The sequence below is a fragment of the Procambarus clarkii genome, chromosome 55 (assembly GCF_040958095.1).
Source record: "Procambarus clarkii isolate CNS0578487 chromosome 55, FALCON_Pclarkii_2.0, whole genome shotgun sequence".
Classification (NCBI taxonomy): domain Eukaryota; kingdom Metazoa; phylum Arthropoda; class Malacostraca; order Decapoda; family Cambaridae; genus Procambarus; species Procambarus clarkii.
In genome coordinates, this window is record NC_091204.1 from 29815300 (window position 1) to 29825002 (window position 9703).

The 9703-nt window shown below is 35.3% G+C and overlaps 1 long non-coding RNA gene across 1 annotated transcript; it reads right to left on the reverse strand.

The window, feature by feature from the left end:
- Positions 1–334: 334 nt before the first annotated feature.
- LOC138352842 (uncharacterized) lies at positions 335–9243 on the reverse strand. Its single transcript, XR_011222915.1, has 4 exons — positions 9144–9243; positions 8398–8634; positions 3598–3704; positions 335–903 (listed from the first exon to the last, which is right to left on the reverse strand). It is a non-coding gene; the product is annotated as an uncharacterized lncRNA (long non-coding RNA).
- Positions 9244–9703: the final 460 nt, after the last annotated feature.

Sequence of the window (9703 nt, forward strand, 5' to 3'; positions counted from 1 at the left end):
AGCCAGAGAGAAAGAGAGCCAGAGAGAAAGAGAGCCAGAGAGAGCGAAAGAGCCAGAGAGAGCGAGAGAGCCAGAGAGAGAGAGACAGAGCCAGAGAGAGAGAGAGAGCCAGAGAGAGAGAGAGAGAGAGAGAGAGAGAGAGAGAGAGAGAGAGAGAGAGAGAGCCAGAGAGAGAGAGAGAGGGAGAGAGGGAGAGAGAGAGAGAGAGAGAGAGAGAGAGAGAGAGAGAGAGAGAGCCAGAGAGAGAGAGAGAGAGAGAGCCAGAGAGAGAGAGAGAGAGCCAGAGAGAGAGAGAGAGAGAGCCAGAGAGAGAGAGAGAGAGCCAGAGAGAGAGAGAGAGAGCCAGAGAGAGAGAGAGAGAGCCAGAGAGAGAGAGAGAGCCAGAGAGAGAGAGAGAGCAAGAGAGCCAGAGAGAGAGAGAGAAAGAGAGAGACAGACAGAGACAGAAAGACACACACACAACAAAAGAGGAGACAGAACAAAATTAAGGCAAGGAGAGAGAAGACAGAACAGAAACAACAGAGAGAGGAGAGAAATGAGAAATCATTGAAGAGAAGGGGAAGAGAAACACAAGATAAGAAAAAGATACAAGAAAAATATACAAGATAAAAATGACATAAATGAATACCACAAATATAAAAAGTAAAGGAAGAGAGAAGCTAGAAGAGACAGGAAACGAGAGGTGTTAGAAGAGAGGAGGAAAGGAGAGATTAAAAGACAAGAAAAACAGGAGAGAAACGTAAAAGAAATAAAAAAAAGGGACATTTGTGAGGAGAGAAAATAAAGAGACCAGAGAAGACCATATATCAAGAGTGTGAGGATAAAGACTTATATATTTTCTTAGTAGACATCCACTGGCTCTTGTTGCCCCTCTTGTATACGAATTGTACTTGCAAGTTTTCCCTGAAAAGATATTAACAAAATTAATATTTAATTATTTATTTATATAAATTACACACACACAAACTTATATATATATATATATATATATATATATATATATATATATATATATATATAGACCAGAGACCAATTATATATATATATATATATATATATATATATATATATATATATATATATATATAATTTCGTAAACCTCACCCTGTAAACATTCATGTTTCTACATGTTAAACAAGCTACGAGGATGAGGGAAGGGGATGTTCCCTCCATGCTGGATATTATATTTACCAGGAAAGAGAAAGATATATTTATCATTCAGTACCTCCCTCCTTTGGTACCTCCCTCCTTTTACCCAAGTGACATGGTCACTTGGGTAAAAGTGACCATGTCTTTTTGGGAATAAAGTATGCAATGCATTATAATCTGGAAGAAAATGAGCTTGAAGCAGTTGAAAAACCTGACTTGTGGAGAGGTCATTATGGGGAACTCAGATATTTCCTTAAGGAATTTGACAAACACTTGCTGTTAGGACATGAAGTAAATGAGATGTATGTCAAGTTTTGTGAAATATATGATAATGGCACAACAAAATTTATACTAAAAGCAGAGATGCAGAACTAGGAAAAGGGGAAAAATTGCCCAAACATACAAGCAATACACAGATGCGAGAAACAACAATAGCAGTAAGGAGAGGGGCAGAAAGACTGACTTTCGGTCATATTCAACAACACAAATATACATACACACACACACATTATTGGAAAAAATTGGAATTGGAATATTGGAAAAAATAATTAAAACTAAATGGGTAGAACACCTGGAGAGAAATGATATAATTTCAGACAGACAGTATGGTTTTCGATTTGGAAGATCCTGTGTATCGAATTTACTCAGTTTCTATGATCGAGCAACAGATATATTACAGGAAAGAGATGGTTGGGTTGACTGCATCTATTTGGACCTAAAAAAGGCATTCGACAGTTCCACATAGAGAGGTTGTTCTGGAAACTGGAAAATATTGGAGGGGTGACAGGTAAGCTTCTAATATGGATGAAAAATTTTCTGACATAGAAAAATGAGGGCAGTAATCAGAGGCAATGTATCGGACTGGAGAAATGTCACAAGTGGAGTACCACAGGGTTCAGTTCTTGCACCAGTGATGTTTATTGTCTACATAAATGATCTACCAGTTGGTATACAGAATTACATGAACATGTTTGCTGATGATGCTAAGATAATAGGAAGGATAAGAAATTTAGATGATTGTCATGCCCTTCAAGAAAACCTGGATAAAATAAGTATATGGAGCACCACTTGGCAAATGGAATTTAATGTTAATAAATGCCATGTTATGGAATGTGGAACAGGAGAACATAGACCCCACACAACCTATACATTATGTGAGAAATCTTTAAAGAATTCTGATAAAGAAAGAGATCTAGGGGTGGTTCTAGATAGAAAACTATCACCTGAGGACCACATAAAGAATATTGTGCGAGGAGCCTATGCTACGCTTTCTAACTTTAGAATTGCGTTTAAATACATGGATGGTGATATACTAAAGAAATTGTTCATGACTTTTGTCACGCCAAAGCTAGAATATGCAGCTGTTGTGTGGTGCCCAACAACAGAAGTTGGCCCATATCTTAAGAAGCACATCAACAAACTGGAAAAGGTGCAAAGACATGCTACTAAGTGGCTCCCAGAACTGAAGGGCAAGAGCTACGAGGAGACGTTAGAGGCATTAAATATGCCAAAACTAAAAGACAGAAGAGGTGATATGATCACTACATACAAAATAGTAACAGGAATTGATAAAATCGACAGGGAAGATTTCCTGAGACCTGGAACTTCAAGAACAGGAGGTCATAGATTGAAACTAGCTTAACACAGATGCTAAAGAAATATAAGAAAATTCACTTTCGCAAATAGAGTGGTAGACGGTTGGAACAAGTTAGGTGAGAAGGTGGTGGAGGCCAAGACTGTCAGTAGTTTCAAAGCGTTATATGACAAAGAGTGCTGGGAAGACGGTCTCATCCTTTAACTACACTTAGGTAATTACACACACACACACACATACATATTATATATATATATATATATATATATATATATATATATATATATATATATATATATATATATATATATATATATATATATATATATATATATATATATATATATATATATGTCGTACCTAGTCGCCAGAACTGCACTTTTCAGCCTACTATGCAAGGCCCGATTTGCCTAATAAGCCAAGTTTTCATGAATTAATATATTTTCTCTATTTTTTTTTCTTATGAAATGATAAAGCTATCCATTTCATTATGTATGAGGTCAATTCTTTTTTTATTGGAGTTAAAATTAATAGAGATATATGACCGAACCTAACCTATCTTTATAGGTTAGGTTAGGTAGCTGAAAATGTTAGGTTAGGTAGTCGAAAAAACATTAATTCAAGAAAACTTGGCTTATTAGGCAAATCGGGCCTTGCATAGTAGGCTGAGATGTGCGTTCTGGCTACTAGGTACGACACATTATATATATATTTATATATATATATTATTTATATATATATATATATATATATATATATATATATATATATATATATATATATATATATATATATATATATATATATCGGACAATTAGTAAAAAAAAAAAAAAAAAAAAATTAAATTATTTTACCTTGTACCTAGATCCACCAGGCCTGTTTGGTGCCTGTTTCAGTACTTCAGACATCTGGAAGGTCACATCCTCCTCCTCAACTTGTGGATGTGCGTTGATAGATGATTCTGTAAAATTAAGTTATTTATATAATAATAAATTCAGTATAACAATAATATTCTGTAAAATTAAAAGTAATTTATACATCAATCAGATAAAACTCTCCAGAGATGGTGATACACAACATATAAAGGACAAGTTTCAGAACAAAATATGCATTTAGGAATAAGGTTTTGTACATGTAGGTAGCACATGAGAAAATAAGTGGAAGGTGATCAAGTTTATATTAACATGTTAATGACTTTGTTAAGGCTTTGCAAGAATGAAAAAATATTAATAATATAATATCACCTACCAATTAATTGTACATCATTTATAAGTCAATTATTTGCATTATTATTATTCAATACTAATGATATAAAAATGCATTTTGTAATCTACTATTTATGCAAGTATTAAGCACAGGATCATGAAATAAACTGCAAAATACTGTAATGGATAAACCAATTAAGTTTACATTTTCCTATAGCTAAGTCAGTCAGTTCTATTAGCAGCAGAGAACAATTATGCCCAACCTCTATTAAATGAAACAATCTTAAGAGCAAGTGATAGAAATATAATCATTTATGCTTGGGATTATGGAATGGTTCCAAATATGAAAATTATTAAGTTTTTTGGTTAAAATTTTTTAACTTAAAATTTACATTTTTAAGTGAATTTTAAACTTTAAAAAAATTATTTAATTTTTTGGTTACTTACTTAAAATAACATTATATAGTTCTTGTTTTTGTAGAAATGCCAATTTCTTCTTTTGCCCTTCCAGACTGTATAGTGACCACAGGCCGTTTGTTCATATCTTCATTATTCTTCGAACTGTGGTTGCACAATCAGACCCACGTACACTGGTTAAAAGCATCACCTAAAAGCAACAACAAAAATGTAGTACACTGACGAATTTTGAATATATATATATATATATATATATATATATATATATATATATATATATATATATATATATATATATATATATATATATATATATATATTAGTTGATTTTATACCCGCATTAGGTCAGGTGATAATACAATGAAGGTGAAAACATGGGGGATACATAAGGGATAAACATAGGGGCTGCAGAAGGCTTATTGGCCCATACGAGGCATCTCCTATCTAAACACAAAGATTAATCCAGTGTAATTGGCCTGTTATGTTGTAACATAACATAACATAACATAACATAACATAACATATATATATATATATATATATATATATATATATATATATATATATATATATATATATATATATATATATATATATATATATATATGTGTGTATATATATATATATGTATGCCATATACATATATATGCTATGTTGTATGCTACAACTTGGCTGATAATAAAGCCATTCACAACTGCAGGCCTAATAAAAAAAGGAGGTGGCATAGCAATATCTTACAAAGATACCTTCATCTGCAATAGTCTCATTAGTAATAGAGACGACTATTGTGAATATACCTTTGCCAAGTTCTCCAGTAAATCCCTTAAATCCTCCTTGACTATAAGTGCAATCTATAGATTTCCCAATACCGACATAGCTTCATTCTCAGATAACGTAAGGAATCTTATCATAAATAACAATCTCAACAAAAATCAAACCAACTTAGTGGTTTGTAATGGTGAACAAAACATGCAGATACTTATATATAACCTGTGAATAGAGTGTAATAACACCAAAACTATTTGTTTATTGTTTTATGACCATAATAATTGAATCACTAATATGATTCACTAATATATGATCCTAATAATAATCACTAATATATAATCCATTGAGCATGCTGCATCTCTTTCAGTCTCTTTGCAATTTGAACAAGAGGGTTTTTAATTGATCGAACCATATTCTTAAAGTAAAGTAAATGAGATGTATTCCATATTTTGCAAAATATACGATGAAGGCACACAAACATTCATACCAAAACTGAAGGGCAGGATTTATGAGGAGACATTAGAGGCATTAAATATTCCAAACTAGAAGACAGAAGGAAAAGAGGAGATATGATCACTACGTACAAAACAGTAACAGGAATTGATAAACTTGATAGGGAAGATTTCCCGAGACCTGGAATTTCAAGAACAAGAGGTTATAGATTTAAACGAACTAAACAAAGATGCCGAAGAAATGTAAGACAATTCACTTTTGCAAACAGAATGGTAAACGGTTGGAACATGTTAGGTGAGAAGGTGGTGGAGGCCAAATTCGTCAAAAGTTTCAAAGCATTATATGACAAAGAGTGCTGGGAAAATGGGACACCACGAGTGTAGCTCTCCATCCATCTGATTGATAACCCAAATGAATTTTTCATGGATATGATACCAACATCAAATCATAAATCAGATGTGATCCTATCCCCACTGGATTTTGAAGAAGCCATAGACAGTATGCCTATGCACTCTGCACCAGGCCCTGACTCTTCGAACTCTATATTCATCAAGAACTGTAAAAAACGTTATCGCAGGCCCTTCACATTCTTTGGAGACAAAGCCAAGATACTGGCATTGTCCCTGACATACTAAAAACAGCAGAGATAGCACCGCCCCATAAAGGAGGAAATAAGGCAGAGGCAAAAAACTACAGACCGATAGCACTAACATCGCACATCATAAAAATCTTTGAGAGAATGCTAAGAAGTAAGATCACAAAATACATGGAATCACAGCATCTCCATAACCCCAGACAACATGGTTTCAGAACAGGGCGCTCTTGCCTATCACAGTTGCTGGACCACTCTGACATGGCACTAGATGCCATGGAAGACAAACAAAACGCTTTGACAAAAAAAAGCCTTTGACAAATGTGACCATTGTGTTATTGCACATAAAATGCGTTCAAAAGGAATTACCAGAAAAATAGGCAGATGGATATACAACTTCCTGACTAATAGAACCCAATGTGTAGTTGTCAACAAAATAAAATCTGGACCATCAACCGTAAAGAGCTCAGTCCCCAAGCGTACTGTGCTTGCTCCAATACTTTTCTCATCCTCATATCGGACATAGACAAGGACACAACCTATAGTACTTGATCATCCTTTGCAGATGACACTAGAATCTTCACGAGAGTAGGCAACATAGAGGACACGCCAAACCTCCAATCAGATGTAAATCAGGTCTTTCTATGGGCTACAGAAAATAACATGGTGATTAACGAACATAAGTTTCAGCTCATGCGCTACGGAAAAAATAAAAAATATAAAAACGGAAACCACTTACAAAACTCAGTCAAATCATAACATTGAACGGAAAAGCAACGTAAAGGATTTGGGTGTACTGATGTCAGAAGGCCTTACATTTAAAGAACACAATAAAGTAGCCGTCACAACTGCAAGAAAAATGACAGGATAGATAACAAGAACTTTTCACACTAGAGATGCTATACCGATGATGATAGTTTTCAAGACGCTAGTGCTCTCTAGAGTGGAATACTGCTGCATAATGAAAGCCCCTTTCAAAGCTGGAGAAATTACTGACCTATACTTATGCATTTATCTTCGGTTTAACACAACAGGCACCAGACACACGCTAGGCATCATACACACTAGGATAAAACAAACATTAGGCCAGAAGTCAGAAAAGAATTCAAAGAATTTTACTGGAAAGGCTTGCTGTTAGGAAAGGAAGTAATTGAGATGAATTAATGCACAGTATGTCAATTTTGTGAAATATATGATAAAGGAACAAAAACATTTATACCAAAACAAAGATGCAGAACTAGGAAACAGGATTTGTTCAACTGAAATTTCAAGACGGACAGAGACCAAAAGACACAAAAATGGAATCAATATACGAAGAGGCCAAACCCCCAAACATACCAGTAATACAAAGAGAAACAACTACACGGCAGTGAGGAGAGAGGCAGAAAGAAATTTTGAAAAAAAGGAACAAACAAATGTAAAGTAGAACAAATCATATTCTATAAATACAGCAACAACCAATTGCAGGTAAAGGATAATATTCAGAGCTTTTAAATGCATGGATGGCGAAATACTCAAGAAATTGTTCACGACTTTTGTTAGACCAAAGTTGGAATATGCAGCGGTTGTATGGTGCCCATATCTTAAGAAGCACATAAACAAACTGGAAAAGGTGCAAAGACATGCTACTAAGTGGCTCCCAGAACTGAAGGACAAGAACTATGAGGAGAGGTTAGAGGCATTAAATATACCAAATATACTACACATGCACAATAAACTACCCTACACAGGCTGAGTATGGTGTGTACAATAAATTATTAGCTAAAAGATAAGACTGAGTTTGTATAAATGGGGGTTAAGTCAGAGTGGGAAAATGTAAGTGGAGTGCCTAAAAACCCTGTCCTGGGACCTCTGTAATTCATAATATATACAAATAATTTAGACTCAGGTTTGATCAGCAATATTTGAAAATTTCCAGACGATACAAAAGGGATTTTTTTCTGGATTCAGGATTATTTTTTTATGGCTGAAAACAGGTTTTCAGCAATAAAAGAAATACAGTATTGCTGGAACAACCGTCGACATCTTCAAGAGAAAACCTGAACATCTTCAAGAAGTGAAGATGACCTTGAGAAGAAGTATAGGTTGGGAGAAGTATAGGTTAGGAATTGTCTCCAAAGAATTCTCAAAGAATTACTCGTTTTTGCTATCCAAGATAATTAGACGAGCCAAAGCTAAATACTACGAAGATAAATTTACCCAAATAAAGAGTACCTTACCTAAAAATATGTATGTACCTTACGTAAATAAACATTTGATTTTGAAGTGCCGGACAAACAAGGCTGTGGTGGATATGTGGGCCTGAGGGGGCCTGTCCAAGCAACAGCCTGTTGGACCAAGCTCTCACATGTCAAGCCTGGCCTTGGAAGGGCTTGGTGAGTAGAACAACTACCAGAACCCTATAATGCATGTATCAAGGTGTCCAGGCAGTGAGCACCACATAATGCAGTGCAGTCCTGTAAGAATAAGCACAGTAAGTATGGGCATGGAGGGGGTGCAGCAGTGGCTTGTGAAGGGCTGGAGAGTAAATGGACATGCCCAGGGGTAAAAAGCATTAGGGTAACAGAACATAGCCCATAAAAATAGTAATGACAATGAATGAATAATTATATGAATGCAATAATACTTCATATCTCAATAGGAATACTAAGCAGGATGCAAGACAAGGTACTGGTGGTGATAGTGGTTGGTACAAGTCCTCACATCCCCACAGACACCAGTAACAGCCCTCACCTCCCAACACAGTACCCTTGTAGCGAGTTAATCTTATACTCGCTTCATTATCTTATAGCATAACTAATTAACACTAATTACAGAAGCTACACAGGTGATACTTTGGTGTGAGTTGAGCGCACTGAGCGTCGGTATCGCTACACCCTTGTTCCTTAACAACCCTTTGGACCTTTATTACAGAAAAATAGAATCAATTAATTTAATAAAATATAAAATATAAGTGCTTACTTACGATAATACTATCGGTGGAACACAAAATCTTCTTCTTCTTGATAGTAGGTGCAGTTTGCATGAAGGGTTAGTCCTCGCCATGACTGAACTGACGACAAAATGGCCGATGTGTTGATATGGCGTCAGATGACGCTGTGACGTCACAGGTGAGGGACGCTTTGCGCATTACTCCCTCGTACTTAAAAAGTACTACAGGTACTTTTTGGTTTTATTTTTGAATATGGCAGAAGTTGGACAGCTTTTCAAATCATTATAAGGGAGTGAGTTCCATAGACTAGGTCCCTTTATTTACATAGAGTGTTTACATAGATTAAGTTTGACTCTGGGGATATCAAAGAGATATTTATGTCTGGTGGGGACGTGGCCATGTGTTCTATTACATCTGTCCAGGAAGAGTTTCAGAACAGGGTTTGCAGTTAGAAAAAGGGCTTTATAAACGTAATTTACACAGGAGAATGTATGGAGTGAATTTGTTTAGCATGTTTAAGGATTTGAACAAGGGAGCTGTGTGTTGTCTGAAGGTAGAGTTAGTTATTGTCCTGATAGCAGATTTTTACTGGA